This window comes from Ceratotherium simum, chromosome 25, assembly GCF_057802395.1.
Source record: "Ceratotherium simum simum isolate JZ-2026a chromosome 25, ASM5780239v1, whole genome shotgun sequence".
In the NCBI taxonomy this organism is placed as follows: domain Eukaryota; kingdom Metazoa; phylum Chordata; class Mammalia; order Perissodactyla; family Rhinocerotidae; genus Ceratotherium; species Ceratotherium simum.
Window position 1 is genome coordinate 11,782,030 of NC_141924.1, and position 22,812 is coordinate 11,804,841.

The following is a 22,812-nucleotide window of genomic DNA, read 5'->3' on the forward strand; positions in this document are numbered from 1 at the left end:
TGCCTGGGTGGGTAGAATGTCAGATCAAGCAAGGCTTTGTAGGGAAGTGTAAGGACTTTGGCTTTTACTCAGAGTGAAATGGGGAGCCAATGGAGGGTTTTAAGCAAAGAAGAGCCATTTTCTGACTTAGGTTTTAAATGAATCCCTATGGCTCCTATACTGACATAGACTGGGGCAGGGGGCAAGGTTGGAAAAAGGGAAACAGATTAGGAGAACATTTTGCAATAATCCTGGTCAGCTTGGGCTGCTATAGCAAATTACCATAGACTGGGTGGCTTATCAACAACAGAAATTTGTTTCTCATAGTTCTGGAGGCTGGCCGTCTGAGATCAGGGTGCCTGCCAGCATGGTTGCGGTCTGGTGAGAACCGTCTCTGGGTTGCAGACTGCCCACTTCTTGTATCGTCACACAGCAGAAGGAAGGCTAGAGAGCTCTGTGGGGGTCTCTTATAAGGGCACTAATCCCATTCAGAAGGCCCCACTCGCATGACCTAATCACCTCCCAAAGACCCTGCTTTCTAATACCATCATGTTAGGGGTAAGGATTTCAGCATATGAATTTTGGGGGGGACACAAAGACTCCATCCATGACAAGAATATTGCAATAATCCTGGGCAGACGGTGGACGGGGGTGGTAGCAGTGGAGATGGGGTGGAAGAGGTCAGAGTCTAGATATGTTTTGCAGGTAGAGCCAACAGGATTTCCTGATCCAGTTGGTAAGGATGTGGGAGGAGTGATTCAAGGATGACTCCAGGAGTTCTGGCCCGGGAGCTGGCAGGATGGAGTTGCCAACCGCTGTTGGGAGGAGGCTTGAGGGCACAGGTTTGCCTATGTTTGAGGGGGAGGTGGGTTCAGTTGTGGGCATATTGACTTTCAGACTCCTATTGGACTTCGACTATGAGGTATTGAGTAGGCAGTTCAGGGGAGGAGTCAGGGCTGGGGATATAAATAAATTTGGGGATCTTGAGCACATCAGCGCCAGAACTTGATTGGATTTTATGGTTTTCAATTAACCTGGGTAAGGCGTGGACCTGGCAAACGGCAATGGGCTAGGCGGCTTGAATGATATCTGAAGAATTTTGCTAGTTAGGCCGCCCAGAGCGAGGTGGGGCAAGAAAGAAGCGCCGCTAAGTGGAGTGGAAAGAGAGAGCCTCTCCTGTACTGTGCCTTGCAATTTCATCTCGCGTAACTGCACACAGCACTTCGGTGTAAATTCATTCCACGATTCCACATGCATCCTGCACTCGACAAATAGCCATTATATATTGTTTCATCTTCAGAACAGGCCCAAATGGAGGAAATTAGGGTTAAGAGAAGTGAAGCGCCAGATAGCCAGCAAGTGTCTGGGACACAGCTTGGAGCCCACGTCTCTGTCCGTGCACCCCAGGAAGCTCTGTGGTGGGCAGGGTTGGGGAAGTCGAATGGAGGCGGGGGAGGAGAATCTTGGCCTGTTTGTTTGTGAGCGACAAGAGAACCGGGATGGCCCCCATCACCGGCGGAGACCTGGGGCTCGGGGCGCGGCCCCTTTAAGGCCGGGCGGGTGATCTCAGCCGCGCGCTCGCCGCCCCGCCCTCCCCGGCGGCGCGCTCAGTGCGCAGGCGCGGCGCGGCGGCACTCCGCTGGGCCCGGGACGCGCCGGCGGCGGCGAGACACCCGGGTTGCGGCGCAGCCCGCCCGCCCCGCCCGCAGAGTCTGGCCGCCGCGCGTCGCCCACACACGCCGCCGCCGCCGCCATGGGCTCCTGAGGTACCCCGCCCGGCCGGCCTCGCGCCGGAGGCCCTGAGGGGGTGCGGGCTCCCGGGGCGGGGGGCTGCTCCGTTTTGGAGAAGCCTGCGCGGGGTCGCCCCGCGGGAAGCGTCGGCCGCCAGACCCCGCGCGGGGAGGGGACGAAGGCGGCCGGCTCGGCCGGGGAGGGAGGGAGCATCGTCCGCTGTGCCTGTCCCTCCTCGCGTCCCCTCCCTGCCCTGCAGGGTCTCGGGGCCGCCCGTGGGTGTGCCCTGGCCCCCTCCTCGCCAACGTGGCGGGGCCGGCGGCTGCAGTGTAATGGGACCTGCCTGTGGGGGTGGCTGGGGAGAGGGGAGGCGGATGGATAGGTTCTCTGCAAGTGAGATTGTGTGCGCCCGGTGGGTGTGCTGGCGCCTGGCACGGCCAAGGGAGTGGGGGAGGCATCCATGCCCTGTGCTGTGCGGTGGCTGTGATCTGGGAGGGCGGTTGGCCTGGCGAGGCCTTCGGGGATTCGTGCCTGGCGGGTGTACACACCTTGCGTACAGGTCAGCTGTTTGGAGGGGCACCGACGGGAACCTGGGGCTCCAGGGATATTTGCCTGGGAAGGGACCGTGGAGACTGGTTTCGGGTGTGTATCCGTCCTGTGGGTTGTCCGTTTCCTCCCCGGGCACGCTGCTTGGGTCTAGTGCTAGTTGACTCTAGGCTATGGCAAGGTAATGGGGTTTGGGGATGGGCATGGGTGTCTTCCTGATCCATATCCCCTCTGGGGTTATGCAAGGCCAGACATTACACAGACACACACATTCACATACACACCCAGGGCACTGTGGGGCGAAGCAGGTGTTTGCACGCCTGATACCTGTGTGTGAGGTGAAGGCCATGTATTATTTATCTGAGTGCCAGGTGCTTTATGTAAGGGAAGAAGCAGCAATCTGTGCCCTGGAGGCCGTGGAGTCAGTCAGGCTAACAAGCTCCTCTGCACCTGCCGAGGAGCCACAGGTCTCAGAGGTGTGACTTCTTTCATGAGTTATGTTTGCAGCATCCCTTCCCATCTCCCTTCCTTTTCAGCACGCTAGGTGGGCCCCCTCAGCTCTGCACATAGGGACATCTTGTTAGAGGGTTCTGTGTATATCGGAACTGAGACTGGGGGTGGGAGGGCCCCAGCAGCCAGGCCCGTGTGCCCATTTTGTCAGGCCTTGGACACAAACTCACGATGTCCCCAGCGTCCAGGAGTTCTCAGGTCGATGGGGAAGTCAAACTTGAAAACAAGTAATCACAATGATGTGAAAAATATAAAGTAAAGGGAGTGCAGAGTGGGTTCAGGGCTGGGAGAGGGGGAACGTGGCCACGGAAAAGACTCCATCACAAGGGGACTGCTGAGCTGAAGCTTCAAGGGTGACTAGCATCCATCTAATGCTTTGGTGCTTTCCATGTATATTTTCCTAGTTAATTTTCTCAGCAGCTGTGTGAGTAAGGAACTGTTGTCACCCGTAATTGCAAATGAGGAAACTGAGACCCAGAGGGAGTACTGATTTGCTTGTCCCTGGTACGTGGCAGGCCTGGATGGAGTTGTCCCTGAACCAGGACCTCTCTCTTGCTGCCTTGTAACTTATTGAGCATCTACTATGTACCAGGCACCAATCTAGGGGCCCAGGGGTCTGAAGATGAATGGGACCCGGTGCCCATCGTCTAGGGGCTCCCAGTCTGCTGGGGAGATGGACATAGATGGTGACCCCAATCCAGACACGAGGCCCTGAGAGCCGATGTGGGTGGAGAAGGCACTTAATCCCTCCCCCGCCAGAACCACAGGCAACCTGGGGCGCCTTTTTACAGCCTTTGGGGTTCTAGATGTGTTGTAAGTTGCTCCCATGTGGTGGTGGGTTATACCAGGAACCCCTTCTAAATCTCTCCAAGTGGGTGGGAAGAAGAGCTTCAGGGCAGGATGGGTGTGAGTGATCTCCTTGTCCTAGTTCACTCGTGCTGGCCGAGTTCTGTGCAGCTTGGGCCTCTGTCTGGAGCCTCTTTTCTCCCCCTCTTCCTTTGAGGTTTTGCTCCTGGTTTCTGGCGGGCTGGCCCAGGTCTCCCCCCGAGAGGGGCTCAGTGCTATTTCCAGTCCCTGCTGTGCTCATTTCTCCCTGTGAATTCCCTGGAGTGGAAACAGCCTCCAAGAGGCAGAGTACAACCCTTTATTGTTTTGAAACCGAGTAACAGCGAATGCCCTTCTTGCTCTGCGGGGCCTTTAGACTGGGGATTTGCTGCGTGAGTTGTGGAAGGCCAGCAGCTGGCACCTGGGAGAGCTCTGTGTGGGGTCTGCCACAGGACCTTCATGGGCAGTAAGCACTTACTGAAGACCTACTGTGTGCCTGGCACCATGCTAGGCCTTGAGGAGGAGAGTCCTGAGTTGTGGGTCATGCTTCTAAAAGGTGTGGTTGGCTGAGGGAGTCCAGCATATAACAAATACATGCGAGACAGTGCTCTACTTATGGTGGAAACAGAGGGCCCTAAAGGGGCCTGGAGGACAATAGGAACAACAGCTCGTTTATTAAGCACTTATTGTGTGCCAGGCACAGGTCAAAGCGCTTTCATGAATTACTGCGTTTCATCCTCCCATCACCCAGGGAGGCGGAAACGGTTACCTTCGCGCTTTGCAGAGGAGGCAGCCTAGGAGGATAAAGCCGTGCTGGTTGGTGGAGCTGAGCTTTGAAGGTCTGACCTCAGAGCCCATGCTCTTTCCTCACTAACCCTAGGATGTGCCAGAAGTCTTCCTAGAAACAAAATGTCCTGAGCCTTGAAGGACCGGGAGCACTCAGCCCATGGGGGAAGAGGAGCCCGTGGGCAGAGGAGTGGAGGCCTGAACTACCTCGCCTCCAGACGTGGCTGTGGAGGGCCTGCACATGAAGACCTTTGAAGGCCCCACTAAGGGTTTGAACTTGACCCCAGTGTGGTCAACAGAGAGCCCCTGAAGGTTTCACAAAGGAAGTGGCATCCTCCGCCGTGTGTTAGGACAGCATGATCATCTCTTATCCCTCTTCCTTTATTCCCGAGGAGAACTCCAAGAAGCCCCGCCTCCCTCTCCTTTGCTCCCCCTTGGGTCACTGGCACCCTTTTAGTCCCTGCTGCCTTTCCCTTTCTTCTCTTCTAGCAGCTTCTGGTCTTGACCACGCTGTGTGACCCAGGACAGGCCTCTGGAGCCCACTGTTGTAATGGTGTCTGCTCTGAAACTGGCCTCCGTGGCCAGCTGTGAATGGGCTCCACTGAGCTGGACCTACAGTTCCTCTGGCTCTCCCAGGTCTCGCGTGTCCTCGCTGACCTCTCACACCGTAGATCTGTAGGCGGCTCCCTTTCCCAGCTGTGGACTGGGTGTCCATCGTCCATGTGCCCTGTGCTATAGATGCAGGTAGGGGGAGTAGGGACAGAGCAGGAACTGGAGCCCGGGAGGCTGGGTTTAACTACAGATCCCACGGTGAGCTTCACTGAGGAGGAGTGCCTGCTCTACCTACCTGCTCAGCTGGGTGTCCGTGGCCAGAATCCACACCGCTGCTCTTGTCACTGTGCCTCGGGGCTGAGAGACTAGGGTGTCTTTGCAAAAGACCTCTGCTGAAGCACAGCTGAGGGGGTCCACGTCGGGTGTGGGAGCTGACGGTATAGGATGTGAGGGAGGAGTCGGAGAGGTCTCCTGAATTGACTGTCTTCGGAGAGGAGGCTGTGAATTCAGGAGGGGGACAAAAATGGTCACTGGCAGCACAGGAGAAAGTAACGCCCCTTTGGGCACTAGGGAGAGAGGGAGATAAGAGGCTGAGCTGTCCTGGTGACCTCGAGAGAGAATTGGGAGATGGCAGAGAACTGGGAGTTGGTGGTTCACATCCTTGCTCCTTTATTCGTCTTGTGGCCTTGAGTAAGTTACTTACCAGGTTCTAATTCCCATTCTTTAAAAATAGGGGGAAATGATGCCATTTCCTTCATCTGTAAAGTGGGAGTAATAATAGTATAGCAGTCACACGGATCATGACCTCATGTCTGCGTGGAGCTTGGCATGGCGCTTGGCACGTAGCACGTACTCGATAGACACTGGCTTCTATCATTACCTTACAGGCCGTGTAATTTATTCAGAAAAGAGGTGTTGCACGTCTGCGTGCCGGGCTGTGTGCGGGGAGCTGCCCTTGGAGCTGAGTCCCGCTGGGGAGAGACACAGCAAACACAGGAGCAGTTACAGTTGTTCTGGGTACTCTGAGGGAACATTCGGGCATTCCCGCCTGGGCAGGCGCTTCTCAGACGAGGTGACATGAGTTTTCACCATGTGTAAGGAGAGAAAGTGAGTTCCAGGCAGAGGAACAGCATGTGCAAAGCAGAGGTCTGCGTTGTCTGTAAAATTGTTTGGCGCTGGGGCCCAGCATCTTGTAGGCCCTAGATAAATCTTAATCGAATGTGATCTTCTCGGCCTCAGAGAGGACAGGAAGGGGGAGAAGTAAAGTGGGAGGGGGCTGTGGAGAGAAGAATTAGATGGTCGCCAAGATTGGGGTTTTCTCATGTCCCCTCCCCATCGCGTCCATCTCTGCCGAGGGAGATGTGGTGCAGACACCTTGTGCAGTGCAGCTAAGCTGCCAGCATTCCCAGCAGGGACTCCTTCTCCCACCCTGCTTTGCCTAAGGACTGGGAGGCGGGTGCCGGAATTAGGCTGCACACCCAGGCAGCATTTGTTCACATTCCTGTTTGCTCCTGTTTTAGTGTGCGCGCCTGAAACCCTACGCTTGGGCAGAACTTAGAAGGATGACACGTGGCCTCTGGTTGGTCGTTTTTCCACTCTTGGGTTAATGATGGCTCAGACTCTGGCACGATGTCTTGCACAGAGTAGGTGCTGAAAAAGTTTTTGACTAAACAAATGAACGATAGGATGGGTTCCTGTCATTGCCACTCAGGAGAAAGCTGGAATTATTATTGAGAAGTCACAGATTTTAAGGCCGATCAGAACAGGATTGTTTATTAGAACTGAGCTTCTATCAGGAGCTGATGGGGCACGTTAAACAGCCTTGGGTCTGCCCAAGGGCAGGCTCCCTTCGATGGTCGGAGAGGTCTCAGGCCTGGGCTGGGAGGCAGGAAGCCCCACAGTCAGCTCCTTTTCCTTCTCCTCTGGGGCGGAAACCAGAGAGGGAAGATCCCACCCAGAAAACTTTTGTGCCTAACCTGCGTCACTTCCAGCAATACCGTGTTTTAAAAGGTCACACACAACTAAGTGAATATTTAATGGAAAGTTTGCAGTATTGATCTCAGTGTTTCAACCATTGAAAAACAATAGGCTTCTCTGCTTTTGAAAATAGTACTTGCTGATTATAGTAAACTTGGAACACAGAAAAGATTGGAGGATAAGGATAAAAATCACCCCAAATTTCATAACCAAGAAATTATCACTGTTGAAGTTTGGGCATATTTTCTTTTTAGGCATAATCCCAAGTTATCTCATTGTTCACATATTACCAGGTCATAAGTGTTTACCCGTGAAATTAAAAAGTTAGCCATAGATGTATGTCAGAGAAGTTCTAAAACAGAGCCCCTGGTGCTCTATTTCAAGTTGTCTGCAGGAAAGATGAGGCCCCCAGCCTTTTTGCTGGATGGCATTATGGTGTGAGTGGCAGACAGGGCGCTGCACAGTCAGAGAACCTGGTGATGGGGCTACTTGTACCTCCTCTGCCTACCCCCTGGTGCCACAAGGCTCAGGTGAGGTCCCGGGTTAGAACGCTTTGAACCCGCAAGAGGAGGGGTCTCGTTTCTGTTTTAGAGGGAGAGTAGTTCTTCACCATCGCGTGAAGATGGATGGAGAAGAGGTGTGTGTGTGTGTCTTCTTTTCCAACCTGTAACCTGTTTGGTGATCCTCCTGGAGACTCCAGTCTCCTCTCTGAGGAGCCATGATCTATGGGCCCTTGTACCTGCGGGCCATGGGTGGTCCTAGGATGGCTGCCCCCTACCCCCACGAATGGGGTGGGGTGAGACCTCAAAGTTACTGCGTCTGTCACCCTGAAAGGGATTTTCAGATCAGATGGCCTCCCCACCACGGAGGACATGTGTGGTGTTTGGTACCTTTATTTTTCTCCTGCTCCAGCCCCTGTGGAAGCCTGCACCCAGGGAGGCCCTGTCCTGCTGGCAGGTGGCTGAGGACCTGCACTCTGCTGGCGGTGCTGTTCCCCAAAGCCCTCTGGGTCATCATTTACAGGAAAGTGCCGAGGGAAAAAAAACTAACCCCACGGCTGCTGCCGCCACCGTAACCACTGGCAGAGGCTCCTGGTCTCTATCTCTAGCACCCATGTTTTTTATTCCATCTAGAATGAACAGAGAATCTGGGATTCCATTGGCAATCATTTTGGGTGCCTGCAAGGCACAATGATAGATGTTGGGAGAGGGATGTGTATGAGGATATTAATATTAATTAATATTAACATACTAATTAATAGTAATATTACTGATCCTCAATGGAATTTGTGTAGGGCTTTGCAGTTTGCGAATTACATCTCACGTATATTAAATCATTTAATCTTCCCAATGGCCCTGGAACCTTGGAATTATTGTGCCTGTTTTGTAGATAGATAGACTGAGGCTCAGAAGGGTGACTTTGCCTAAGATCCAGTGGAAGGAAGCACCCAGGTTTTCAATTTCGAATCCTGTGCCCTTGCTGGTCTCTGAGTGTCGTGTCCCCTGTCCCTCCCCACACACAACTGTGCCCTCGGAGAGCCTGCAGTCCTGCAGGGAAGCCCAGCAGATGGAACTGATGCTTAGACTTAGAAAGTGCGTTAATAGACAATCAGGTCGAGGCTGTGGGGGCCGCAGGAGGCAGCAGTCTGCTCTGTCTGCGGTGGGCTGAGGAGCCAAGGCTTCCTGCGGGAAGGGAGGCAGGGCTGGGGGCTCTGATGGACAGTGGAGGTTGGGAGATGGGGAAGGCGGAGAAGGCTTTCCAGGTAGTGGGACCACCTCGAGCAGCCACAGAGGCATGACACACAGGGGGATCAGAGGATCAGAGGCCAAGTGAGCTCTCCCGGGGCATTGCGGTCACAGCCTCACCTCCAGGAAGAGGAAGTACTCTATATGAGTTTATCCTTGAGTTTTAAACAAATAGGATGTGCGAGAATCCAGATTTACCAAAACAGTACATAATTTGCTTTACAAAGAAAGGTTGATGCACTGTGCATTGGTTAGAAAAATTTTAATAGCAACAACCTCAGTGCATTTAAGTATGACTTGATTGACAGGAGCTCCTGGCCCTCCCAGCCTGTCAGAGCGGAGTACGGGCTGGGAAATGGGAAGGATGGCGAGGGTTCTTCCTGTCTAGTGCTGTCCTTCGTGTGCTAAGAGGTATCTCCCACTCGGTGGGGGGGCAGAAGACCATTTCTTTCATTCACAGTTCTCAGTAGTTGGGCCTGATTTGTGGAGCAGGGGGGAAGCCCTGCCCTGCTTGCTGCATTTACCTGGCTGTCCTCACTCACAGGGAGGACACGAGGTATCCAGAGGCCCGCCTCCATCCTCTGTCAGCCACCCACTGGAAGAGTGAGGTTTAGGTGGCCATTGCTGTCAGGCACACACATTACATAACGGGTCCATGATGGACACAGCAGTGAATGTCGTGGAGCATGCATGTGTCTTGCCTGGCTGTGGTGTCCCTACAGCTTGTGCAGGGGGAGTGGTGAGAGGTGCTTATCACTCCTTTGGGATGGTCAGCTTGGAGGCACTTGACCCTCTCGAGCTCTCCACTCCCACCCCATCCCCGCCAGGCCTGCCTCTAGCGCACGCTCTGGCCTGCCTGCTCCTCCTCTGGGCCCTGGCGCCTTTGCCCAGGGAGACCAATTACGGCTGGGTGTCATGGTGACTCCGGCCACTGTCCAGCCTTCCACCTGCCGTGGAACCAGGACCTCAGAGCCCGTCTGCGCTGCGGGGGTCTGAGGGGCTGAGCTGGTCTGGCCCTTCACTTACAGGTGAGGAAATGCAAGTTCATGGACCAGGGCGCTGGGCGAGTTGGAGGTGATCTGGGTTCAGAACCATCTCCTGACCCAGTGCTCTGTGTGCTGAAAACGAGGCTTTTCTCTACCGTTTTTTTGTCGGGCACCCTTAAAACTATATATTGTCTGTGTATTTTTCCCAATAATTAGGCTTCTTTCTTTCTTTTTTTTTTGTGAGGAAGATCAGCCCTGAGCTAACATGCATGCCTATCTTCCTCTACTTTATGTGGGACGCCGCCACAGCATGGCGTGACAAGCGGTGGGTTAGTGTGCACCCGGGATCCAAACCTTCGAACCGCAGGCAGCAGAAGCGGATGGCGTGCACTTAACCGCTGCGCCACTGGGCTGGCCCCTAGGCTTGTTTCTTAGACGAGCGATTTACATGTATCTGCCTCTCCAGCAATGTTTTCAAAATTAGAGAGCTTGTATACTTTCACCCCACAGTTGCACTTCTAGGAATTTATGCTACAGATGTGTTAACGTGTGTGCAGAATGACGTGTTTGAAGATTAGTCATTGCTGCCTTATTTGTAATAACAAAAGATGAGAAGCAGCCTAACTGTTCATCAGCAGGGGGCCAGGAACAAATTATGGTCCTTCCGAACCGTGAAATACTGTGCAGCCATAAAAAATAAGATGGAGACTCCATGCGTGGATATGGAGCAGTCGCCAAGATAGATTGCTGTGAAAGAAGCAGGTGCAGGGCAGTGTGCCTGGTATGCCGCCCTCTAAAAGTAAAGGAAGATAATAAGAGCATTTGCTTACGTATGTACACAGGTCTCTGGGGAGTCACAAGAAGGTGGTGGTTGTGGTGCCTCTGGGACGGGGGCTGGTGCTGGGGACCGTTCACTGCAGCCTCTTTGTTCCTTTTGAGTGCTGAATCATGTAGACATAGGATTTTTTCCAAAAAATTAAAATAAAATGAAATAAACAAGAACCATAAGAAACATATCCCCACCCCTTGCCCAGTGCAGGAAGGTCAAGACTCTGGCCAACCCCTTAAGGACCTGCCAGCCTCACTCAGGCCCCTGACCACCATCTAATCAGAAATACGTCCTTGGGTCTCACAAAGGGAACCGGGTGTGAGGGTTGGGGTGTTTCTTGGTAAATATGACCCCCAGCCCCAGCCCTGGAGAAACGTTGCCACCCCCACTGATGACCCCCCTGAAACACTGCTGTTGGCTCGCTTGTTGTTTTAAATCCCTGCTCTGATGTGCTCAACTCATGACCTCTGAGACCTTCGGGGGCTTCCTCGCTGACACAAAGATAAAGGCCCTGTCCCAGGCCCTCTTTATGGGGCCTCTTGAGTCACACTTTTTGTGTGTGTGTGTGTGGTGAGGAAGATTGGCCCTGAGCTAACATCTGTGCCCATCTTCCTCTATTTTGTATGTGGGATGCCGCCACAGCATGGCTTGATGAGTGGTGCGTTATGTCCATACCCGGGATTCGGACCTCTGAACCCCAGGTCGCTGAAGCGAAGTGCACGAACTTAACTGCTACACCATTGGGCCGGCCACTTGAGCCACACTTGACTAGTCGCTCTTGCCTCTGTGTGCTTCCTTGACGTCCCACCTCCACACCTTTGCTCAGGCGGTCCCCTCTGCTGGCCTGCCTTTCCCTCCTGGCAGTCTCCATGTGCCCAAATCCTATCTGCCTTTCAAGGCCCAGCTCATTTTCCAGCCCTGCATGGCCCTCTGACCTCCCCACTTCTTTATCTGTTCCTCTCCTCCGGCACTTAAGCCTTTTTACATTGTCTCTGATTCGCTGCCTGGCTGCCAGCTCTTTTAGGGCGAAGTCCATGTAATGCACACAGCCCCTGATTTGTTAGATGTTTGCAGAGTGGGTGAATGGTGAGACTGGAAGCTGTGGGGGGCAGGGCCTGTTTCACATCTGTGAACCCCAGTGCCTGGCACAGGGTGGGCCCAGCCTCGCAGCAGGAATGACAGCAGCCTCATGCCTGAGTGTCCGTGTGCATTCTTTCCTTGCATCTTCACGAGAACCCCGGAGGTCAGCCACTGTGATTCCGCCTTACAGATGAGGAAGCGGGGCAAACATCGTGTCCAGGCCACACAGAGAGAAGTAGGATTTGGACATAGGTCTGGCCGCCTCTAAAACTGCATTTAATCAGTTTATTCTATCACTTCCTCCAAATCTCGAGTAATACTGATACCCTTGGCCACTCTCATTATCTGTCCCACTGGCCACCAACAGCCTTGTATTATTTGAGCCTATTTTCTTCCCTACTCGACTATAAGCTCGTAAAGGGTTCGAGTCTTGTCTGAGATACCCTTTGGACTTAGCACATAGAAGGGGCTCAAAGGTATATATTTACACTTTTAAACTTTTTAAGGAGGTTTAACTTATTACAGTAAAGTACACTAATCTCAGATGTACAGCACAATGGGTTTTTACATCTGTAAATATCCATATAAACCACTGTCCAGATCAAGCTGCAGAACATTCCCAGGACCCCAGAAGGCTCCCCGGGGCCTCCTCCTGGGGTAACCACTACTCACGCCTCATCACTCTTGACCTTCCGTAAATGGAATCACACAGAAAATACTCCAGTGAGTTTCATCCACGTGTGTAGGGCAGCCCTTGCTCTTGTTCACCGCTGCGTAGGAGTCCACTGTTTGAATAGATCATGATTTATTTACCCATTCGACTGAGCATGGGCATTTGGGTTGTATCCAGCCTTTTGCTGTTATGACAGGGCTGCTCTGAAATGTCTTGTTCTTGTTTGTGGGACATGCGCACTCGATGTTGGGGTACACCTGGGGTGGAATGCTGGCTCCCCCCACTCAGTATTTGTGTGAATGAAGTTCAGGCTGGGATTTCTTACCGAGGTAACTGGGCCGGAGCCGGGCTTCTTGCTGAAGGGGTCCCCAGGGTTGGGCAGGTTAGACGGCCTGCTCCCGTGGGGCAGGAGGACCGTTGAGGTTCAGGATGCTGCATCTGAAGGGGACCTGTTTGCTAGTGCTGAGGGCGGGGTTTCACTGGCTAGAAAGGTGGTCACATTTAGAGGGATGCAAAGTCCAGCTAAAGAGGCTGAGCTTCGCCCATTGGTTCTTAGTTTGGGAGAGAACTGAGATGGTCAAGATTTGGCCTGGTATGTATTAATAAAAAAAAAGGCTTAATTACAAGGCTGAATTAAGTAAGCCCTCACTGAGGGATTTTGGATTACTTTGTTGTTCCCTTTTATTTCTGCCCCTGCCCCTGCAAGTGAAGGATAGATACGCGATTGGATGATTTTTCTTTCCTGGTTGAGAGATTCGTGGGAACTTGGCCCCAGGAGAAGGGGAGAGATGTGGCCACTAGCGTGGCCTCGGCTTGTCTGTGTAGATTGAAGGGGAGTGGGCCTGAGAGGTGGGACCCTGCCCCCTCAGGAGGGCATGTGATCCTTTTTCCAAAGGCTAACCAGGCAGAACTGCCCAGCCTCTGGCCACTCTTTCCCTCTAATCGTCTCTGGAGGAGGGCCAGGCTGTGGGTTGCTGGCCTGCTCTGATGTGGGTCAGCCTCCCCCCAAAAGGCAGCTGCCCAGAAGTTCACAGAGGCAAACAGCCCCGGGGGCAGGAGGCTGTTGTCATCCCAGGCAGCTGAAGTGGGAGCAAAGTGGCCAGTTCAGATTAACAGTGCCCAGGTCAAATTCTACCCAGTGAGCTACGCTAAGATGGAAATTTCTCCATATATATTAAAAATTTTTTTAATCTATGAAACAAAAATCCCTCCCAGGCTGTGGTAATATTCTGGAGATGTGCGTGCAAACAGGTTGCCAGCTTAGCTCGGCCTGTGGGTATGTGGCAGCTGCCTGAGCGAGCCCTTTGTGGCTGCAGCTCAAAAGGGTTTGGATTTGAAACTAACGAATGAAAATATGACCTCGGAAGGTTTAAAAAAGAGCAACAACCAGAGACAGGACTGGCCTGGATCTCAGAGTGTGCTGGGAATGTGACTTCCCAGCCTGAAGGGTGAAATGAGGGTGCAGTAGGAGCGTGGCCACAGTAGATAACATTATCTAGTGCCGGCCCCGTCCTGAGCGCTCTCCTGTATTAACTTGTTTATTCCTCGCAGCTCTTTCGGAGGGAGGTGTGGCTGCAGCCCCATTTCACAGCTGAGGAAGCTGAAGGAAGGAGAGGTGATGTGACTTGCCCACGGACACACAGCTAGTATGGGGCAGGGCTGGAAGCCAAGTCTGGGTGGTCTGACTCAGAGCCCACCTCTCTCCAATGGTCCTCAGAAATCTGTGGATTTGACCGTACGGCAAGGGCGCTGTGCGGAGCCGCTTACCAGGGGACTGTGGACAAACTCCTTAGCCCTCCCGGCCTCTGTTTCCTCATCTGCAAACTGGGTGTGTTAGTTTCCTGCTGCTGCTGTCACAAATAGCTGGAAACTTAGTGACTTAAAATGCAAATTTATCATCTTAACAGTTTTGAGGTCAGAAGTCCAAAAGGTATTTCACTGGGCTAAAATCAAGGTGGTGACAGGGCTGTGTTCCTTCTGCAGGCTCTAGGGGAATCTTGCCTTCTGCAGCTTGTAGAGGCCACTTGCATTCTTTGGCTCACAGCCCTTTCCTCCATCTTCAAAGCCAGGAGCGTGGCATCTTCAGATCTCCTCTCTGCTTCCATCATCATACTGCCTTCTTCGCTCTCTCACCCTCCTGCCTCCCCCTTCTAAGGACCCTTGTGGTTATATCTGGCTGACCCTTATAATCGGGATAATCTCTTTATCTCAGGATCCCTAATTCAATCATACCTGCAAAGTCTGTTTTGCCAGTTAAGGTAAAATATTCACAGGTTTGGGGGTTCAGGATGTGGACATCTTTAGGAGGCCATTATTCAACCTTCCACATAGGAAATCTGGGGGTGGGGGCAACAGCCAGGTGTCCCCTGAACATGAAGCGAAAATGACTCTGAGAATAAAATCTGGATGAGACAGTGAGATGTGCTCTGAAATACCTAAATTCCAAGGCAGGTGGCCGAGTTTAGTGACTACACATAGTTTTGTAGCTTTCTGGAAATCTTCAGAAGGGAAGTCAGCCAGAAGGCGTCTTCCCTGGAGAAGGATGGGGATGGGGGCTGTATTAGGGAAAGTGAGAGTTTGTGTCACTCGAGTTGTTGTCTAGGGCTTGGCATGGTTCATCAGGCCTCACCAGGGCCTGGTTGAATTTTACTCAAGACCCCCCGCTTCCCCAAACTCTGATGCTATGTTCTCAAATGCCCTTCTGGCAACTGATTCAGCTCTCTGGCCCCCTGCTAGGAGCTGGAGAGGACGTTCATAACCTGGCACTCCTCCTTTTTCTTGTGAGCTGGGTTTGCCTGACCCTGATCCCCTGAAGCCTGGCTTTCTGGACCTGGGAAGTGAGCTCCGTCCAGCCCTGTGGCTTGGCGGCCCAGCAGGGCTCTGCATCCCGGTGCTCCCTGCGGCCCTCCCAGGGGCTTGTACCCCCGCCTAGATGCTCTGACTGCAACGAGATCCCTTCACGTGGCTGTCAGGATGGCTTTGTCAACTGTAGTGTGCCGTGGGTGGTCTGTCAATCAGGCCACACTGCCCACTCCCCCAACCCCTGTCTTTAACAGCAGGCTGATCTGCATCTGGCACACTCTGCTCTGGGCGCACCTCGGCCGAGTGTCTGTCAACATAATGTCTCCATGCCTGTGTCCATGCTGTTTCCTCTGTCCCCAGAGCTATCATTCAGCAACTACTTTTTCAGCATGGCACATGGTCCCTGCCCTCACGGAGCCCCACTCACAGGTGTTAAGGGAACAAATCTAATCACAATTGTGGTAAATGCTACGAAAGGCCAGGGAAGACGTGCCACGTACAAACTGTAATAGGTCATGGAAGGTGATGACTGTCAAGGCAGGTGGGGATAAAGATATGTCGCAGGGGGCAGGTGGCAAGAGAAAATTCCTTTCTCCGGGGTTGACGTGGCGGGTGTCGTAGAGTTTTAGAGTTGGAAGGATCTGCAAAGGGCAGACATTCATTCAGTTGTTCCCTTCTCCAGCCGGAGCATATCTAGTGCTAACTATGTCCAGGCTCGGAGATGGGTGCTGGGATCAGAGTAGCACATAAGACATGACCTCTGACCTCCAGAGGGTGGCAGACTAGTTGGGGAGAAGACAGGTAAGAGTAAACTACCGTACAGAGGTTCCTCCTGCCCCAGGGGACTTCTCGCCCTGTTTGATTGGGAGCTTCCTTATGCTAGAGGCATTGCTAGGTTGTTCCAGTTGGTAAAAACGTCTCTATCTTGGCGGACTCTCACCTTCCTGCTGCTCCCACCAGGTGACCCAGGTTATGTCCTGATGGAGCACATAGAACAAGTCCCTTTGGCCTCCTTGGTGTGGCCTCTCCACGTTGGAAGATGTGCGTGAGACAGTGTGACTCAGCCTCCATCCTCTGCCCTCACCTGGCCCATCCCTCCATCCAGCCAAACGTCCAGGCCCTTCAGCTGAGCTCTGGAAAGTGTTGATGGTGGGGAGGGGACCAGGTGATGGTGTGTAGCACGTGGTTTAATGCCAGGCATTCAGTCGGTCAGTTGGTTGATCGATTCTTCTTTTCCAAATCCCTACTCTGTGTCTGGCCTTGTGCTAGATCTGGAGATGGATGACTCAGGTGTGGGGTGACAGGAACACTGTCAGAACCGACCTCTTAGTACCGCAGAGTGAGCATGGTGCGGCTGGACAGGAGTGGGCTGGCGCTGGGGTGTTTAGGATGTTTAGGATGACTCATGAGTGAGGAGTTGACACTCACCACAAGGACCAGGGCAGAGGGGAGGGCGCGTTGGCACAGAGGCGGGGGCTACACGTGCAGGGACCCACTGTTGCCGGCACTCAGGGAGGAGGCAGGGAGGGAGGCTGGGACCCAGCTGCCAAGGGCCCTGGGCTCTCTGCAGAGGAGTCAGGACTACGTGCCACCGTCAGATGCTGACATATTCTTGAAGGATTTCAGGTCAGGAGGAGGGACATGGTCACATTTGAAAATAAGTGAAAGAATAAGACACATTCAATTCTTGATTCCTGCTGCTCTGGAGGACAGTCCAGGCCCATGTCCCTTCTCCACCTTCCTGGAATCCAGAACGCTCGAAATCCCAGAGGTTCTTCCTAAGTCTGCAGCAAACTAATTTCGTGGCAAAAATCTGACCTGAATTGATGAGAGACTAATTATGGTCTTTAAAAATATCTCACGTTTCTCTATGGAAATACTGTGTGTTTGGTTTTGGGGTACTGCCCAGATTATGTGGGGGTGTCACCATATACACACCATATACAGCACCATAATCCTTTCTAAAATCTGAAAAACTCTAGATTCCTAAACTCATTTGGCCCAAGGGCCCTGGCTACAGCACGGTGCACCCAGGAAACAGATTCAGAGACCAGTCACCTGCCCAGTCGTAGCTGGGTGGTGGTGCTGAGATTCCAGCTCAGTTTCCCTGACTCGGAGCCTAGGACAAAGTAGACCGTGGCCCGGCCTCTTCACAGCCTGCGGGGCTGTGTGCGAATGCGGACACAGGTGTGAGGCCACTGGGAGAGAGGCTGGACCAAGCCTTGACTGTGCTTTCTGTCTGACTCTCAGCCTGGGACTGAGGGAGCCAGCCAGACGACACGGGGAGGTGTAAGGACAGAGGCAGAGGCTGCGGAGAAGAGGGGAGTGTGTCAGTGACTGGCTTTCCCACCGTTTACAGTACCGCTCTTCAGCCATCTTTACTCACACATCCCCATCAGTAGAAAACTTTTGGGGCATGCACCCCAATATATGGATGTCGACGTAGTTATTATATACATGTATTACCTCACTGTTATACTTTGTACGTCCTAAAACCTACACCAAAAATAAAAATCAAAAGATGAGCTAAAGATGTAATAATTAAATTTTTAAAATTTTGTTGGTGGTACAAAATCTTCTGGCTTCGTATGCTTGATTGTTTTTGGAAATTGTGCTTTAATGCTCTGTGAGAGAGCGGTTGGAAGGTCTGGCTCTACGTCCGGTTTGTTTAGATACTTGGCTTTAATGGCTGCCCTGCCTGGGACACGTCGCTGCACACAGGAAACGCGTCATTGGCTTTCTTTCTAAATCAGGTTACTCGTTTTTCCGTCCCATCCACTGAGTATGTGGCGGATTTGTGGAAATTTGGCTAGTACATTTCCATCCTCCCTGATGCCAATCAGATGTTTTTGTAAACTAAATGGAAGGTATTTTATTTTCAAGTTCTTAACAAAAAAGTCCAAAATCCCCTTGCTTTGGAAATTTTTAAACGGATTAGAAAATTCTGTTACGTAGGTTTTTAGGAGTTCAGATGTGCAAGTTTTTGTAAGTTGCAGACTTAACATTGTTTTTGGTAACGAAAGCCCACGACAGTAGAAACATTTCCGAATGTCCTTTCTCAGAACGCTGTGCCCTAGCCTGGGCTTCTTTCAAAGAGCAGCTCCTTTCTCATTGTTGTGATGACATGCCTTTCCTGTCGAGGGACATAGTCAACATGCTTAAAGATGTTTTGGAAACATCACTGGGAAGCATATCTGACAGCCAGTGGTCATAGAAAAGGGCAAATTTGGAACAGTTTTTTTGTAAAAGAAGAATGTGATGAATTCAGTTGTTAGGTTTGACAAGTCTTTTTGATTGTTTTTCTGCAAGATAACCAGCCGGTGTCTGATACAGACGGTTTCCTGAGTCACTGCCCATCTCATTACAAATTTTGTGGAAAATTCTGCCATTTTACTGTCTAAAGCTTGTTATTATGGAAAATTTCAAACACACAGAAGTAGAGCAAATAGTATAATGAATTTCTACCTGTCAGTCACTCAGCTTCAACAGTTAGCAACATCTTGCAATCTTGTCACATCTTTCCCTCTCCCCTTTTTAAAGAGTAAATCCCAGACATGTTATTTTTCACCCTTAAATAGTTCAGGATGCATCGCTACTTGATAAGGACTTTTAACAAACTTTTTTGTTTTGAAATACTTAGAGGCTCACAGGAAGTTGCAAAAATAGTATGTAGAGTCCCATGTGCCCTTCATCCCCCATTGGTGACAAATTACATCACTTAAACCAGAAGTGGACGTTAGTACAGTGCTGTTAACCAGACTACAGGCCTGATTCAGTTCTCACTGTCTTTTTTTTTTTTTATAATTTTATTTATTTATTTTTTCTCCAAAGCCCCAGTAGATAGTTGTATGTCATAGCTGCACATCCTTCTAGTTGCTGTACGTGGGACGTGGCCTCAGCATGGCCAGAGAAGCGGTGTGTCGGTGCGCACCCGGGGTCCGAACCCGGGCTGCCAATAGCGGAGTGAGCGCACTTAACCGCTAAGCCACGGGGCCGGCCCCAGTTCTCACTGTGTTTACGTGTGTGAAGTTCTATGCGATTTTATCACCGTAGACTCATGTAGCCACCACCACTCTCAAGACACGTAGTATCTCACCGCCTGGAGGGAACTCCCTGTGCTGCCCTCTTTGTATCTGTCCTCTGCCAACCACTAATCTGTTCCACATCTTTATAGATTTGTCATTTTGAGAATGTTGTGTAAACGGAACCAGACAGTATGTGACCTTTTGGGACTGGCTATTTTCGCTACACACAGTGTCCTTGAGCTCCATCCGCATTGCTGCCTCTATCAGTATTCTGTTCTTTTTGTTGCTGAGTAGTATTCCATGGTCTGGATGCGCCGGAGTTTAACCTTTCACCTATCGAAGGACATTTGGATTGTTTCCAGGTTTTGGCGATTACAAATATAGCTGCTATGAACATTCATGTGCAGGTTTTTGTGTGAACATAAGTTTTCATTTCTCTAGAATAAATGTCTAAGTGAGTACTGGGTTGTAGGGTAAGTGAATGTTAGTTTTATAAGAAACTGCCAGTCTCCAGAGTGGCTCTACCCTTTTATATTCCCACCAGCAATGTGTGAGAGATCCAGTTTCTCCGCCTCCTCGCCAGCCTTTGATGTTGTCACTATTTTGTGTTTATAGGTCTGTAGTGATAGCTCCTTGGTTTTAGTTTGCGTTTCCCTAATGGCTAATGATGTTGAGTATCTTTTCACATGCTTATCGGCCATGTAGCCTTCTTGAGTGAAATGTCTGTTCATGTCTTTTGCCCATTTTCTAATTGGATGGTTGGTTTTTTTACTAATGAGCTTTGAGGATTCTTGCTATATTCTGGAAGCTAGTTATTTGTCAGATATGTGGCTTGCAAATATTTTCTTCCATTATGTGGCTTGTCTTTTCATCCTCTTAACAGAGTCACAGCACAAACGTTTTTACTTTCTGTGAAGTCCAATTTGTCAATTTTTCCTTTTATGGGTCATGCTTTTGGTGTCAAGTCTAAGAACACTTTGCCTAGTCCTACGTTTCAGAAATTTTATGCTATGTCTTCTAAAAGTTTTATAGTCTTACGTTTCACTTTTAAATCCAAGATCCATTTTGAATTAATTTTTGTATATGTATAAGGGTTTTGGTTAAGGTTCATTTTTTTTTTTGCCTCTGGATGTCCAGTGTTCCAGCACTATTTATTTATTTATTATTTTTTTTGTGTGTGAGGAGATCAGCCCTGTGCTAACATCCGCCAATCCTCCTCTTCTTTTACTGAGGAAGATGGCCCTGGGCTAACGTCTGTGCCCATCTTCCTCCACTTTATATGGGACGCCGCCACAGCATGGCTTGCCAAGCAGTGCGTCGGTGCGCGCCCAGGATCCGAACCAGCGAACCCCGGGCCGCCGCAGCGGAGCGCGCGCACTTAACCGCTTGCGCCACCGGGCCGGCCCCAAGCAGCACTATTTATTGAAAAGATTATTCTTCCTCCATTGATGAGGACTTTTATTTTTACATTTTCTCTTATTCTGTAACAGCCCCCCAACCACCTTTGATTTTAAGCCACTAATCTGTTGGGGAAGCCAGGTTGTTTGTCCTACAGACTGTCCTCAGGTCTAGATTTGGCTGCACTTCCTCACGGTATCATTTAATCTGTTCCGCTACCCTCTGTATTTCCTGGATGCTGGTGGTTAGTTCTAGAGGCTTGTTTCGATCCCAGTTCACTTTTGGGGCAAGAGTCTCTCCCAGGTGGTGCTGTGTGCTTCCTGTGCGTCCCCTCAGGAGGCTCGCACCTCCTGGCTGCCCCATTAGTGACAGTGATCTTGACTGTGGGTTCAGAGGGCGCTCCTCACCCACCCCTCACCAGTCCGCATCAGCTTTTCCCTCGTGCTTTTATCCCCCAGTCACGATCCATATCTACGTCCGTTATTTGTGTTAGGAGTTACAGAATGGTCATTTTTTATTCTATCATTCTGTCTTCATTTATTAATGGGCCTTCTGTAAAGTAGAATACTCCTCGTCAAGTACGTGGTTACTCTGAAACATTATGGATGAAGAAATAGGCTCTGAGAGGTGGAGTCACTTGCCCAACTGAGCAGGTGGTGCAGTGCAGTGGGAAGCCTGTTCGGTGACTTCAAAGCTGAGCTTGCTTATGCTTCTTCAAGACTCTGCCCCAGAGATTGGACTGGTGGTTACCAGAGGGGAAGGGGGGAGGGAGGAGGGCGAAAGGGATAATTCGGTACATGTGTGTGGTGATGGGTTGTAATTAGTATTTTGGTGGTGAACATGATGTAATCTATGCAGAAATAGAAGTACAATGATGTACACCTGAAATTTTTACAATGTCATAAACCAATGTTACTGCAATAAACAAAAAATTAAAAAAAAAAAAAAAAGACTCTGCCCCAGAGTCCCCCCACTTTGAAGCCTTTCTGACCCTCTCCACAGCCTTGTCCAAGGCAGTGGATGCTGCCTTTGGGCTCCCTTAGTGCTGGGCACTCACCTCTTGTGCAGTGCACTAGGTAAGGCGCCCAGGTTACCCGTGTCACGTAGAGCAGGCATTTGGAGAAGCTATGAGTGCAAGGCCGAGCCTGCATCTTCCAGTGTCCAGAGCCTTCAGGATGTGTTTGTTGGAAAGATGATTCCAGCATCTCTCCTCAGGGCCCTCTGCCTCAGGAGTTTAACATTCAGTCAGTGAAGAAAATAATGGGGACCTGCCAGAGCATCTGGGGTCTGAGCTTCATCTCGTGCATCCTGCCTACCTTGGGGCACATGGATTGTATTGAAAAAGGGGGAGCCATGGAGGCCCTTTCCTGGGCCTCTTTCCCCTGGGGAGCGAAGGGGCTGCACCAGCCAGCATCATCCCTGCCTCTTCAAGGTCCAGGGCTGTACCAGGCCAACGTCCTGCTGGTTTGTGGGACCTGAACAGGCAAGAGATCCTTCCCAGGTAGGCGCCTTCCCTGAATGTGAAAGGATGGGACCCCAGTGTCCATTCCCCGGGCCCTCAACACACGCATGTGTGCGGGGTCCAGCGTTGTCTGCTGCCTTGGGTCCTGGGAGCAGGGCGGGGCGAGTCCCAGCCGCCATCGCCTTCCTCTCATGGGTGCCAGGGCCCATGCGTCTGTGAGTCAGGAGATTGCTTCAAGTACTTTGGCGGGATATTATGAATCATTTGGTGCTACCCAGGGGGCTATAAAACCAAGTTCCACATCATCTTCCTCACCTCTAAGATGAAGATGTTACTTACTTCAAAGTTGCTGTGAGGAAAACATGAGCTAACGTTGGGGAAATGGTCTGTGAACCGTGAGGGCTGCCCGAGGGTACAGCGAATGGTTTGTAAGTCATAGGGCACCGGCGCAGAAACGTGGCGCACGTGGGTCAGGCTGCAGAAGCATCCCAGCGTCGTGGCCTCCCCTCCCTGGGAAGGACCTCCCTCCCCTTCCTGCAGGGAGGTCCCAGGCCTGTGGTAGGACTCATGTCCTGCTTGGAGCCTCTGGAGCGGGAGGGGCAGCTCCTCCAGGGCCCCACGTGGGAGGCGGTGGGGAGACAGCGTGTTTATAGGACTTGGGTTTGAGTCTTGGCTCTGATTTGGGGGCAAGTCACCCACTCTGTCTGAGTGGATTTCTTCTTGTGAACTGAATGACCTACGTGAGGAACGTGCGGGAACTCTGAATGTCGAGTGTCCCTCTGGGACTGACAGAGGGGCGTGTGAGTGTGAGCGAGCTCAGCCCCAGGAAGAAGCCGGGCCTGGAGCCTTCACTCACCCTCCACCCGCTGAACAGACAGCCTGGCAGGTGTCCCCTTCCTGTGGGCA

General features: G+C 51.5%; 1 protein-coding gene across 3 annotated transcripts in view; it reads left to right on the top strand.

Annotated features, from left to right (window-relative positions):
- The first annotated feature begins 1,614 nt into the window (after positions 1-1,614).
- Positions 1,615-22,812, top strand: part of TMEM184B (transmembrane protein 184B) — a 48,151-nt gene continuing 26,953 nt past the window's right edge. For all 3 annotated transcript variants that reach the window (XM_087448921.1, XM_087448924.1, XM_087448922.1), the window contains exon 1: positions 1,615-1,745. The gene's annotated coding sequence lies outside the window, so the exon portion shown is untranslated. The remainder of the gene's footprint in view (positions 1,746-22,812) is intronic.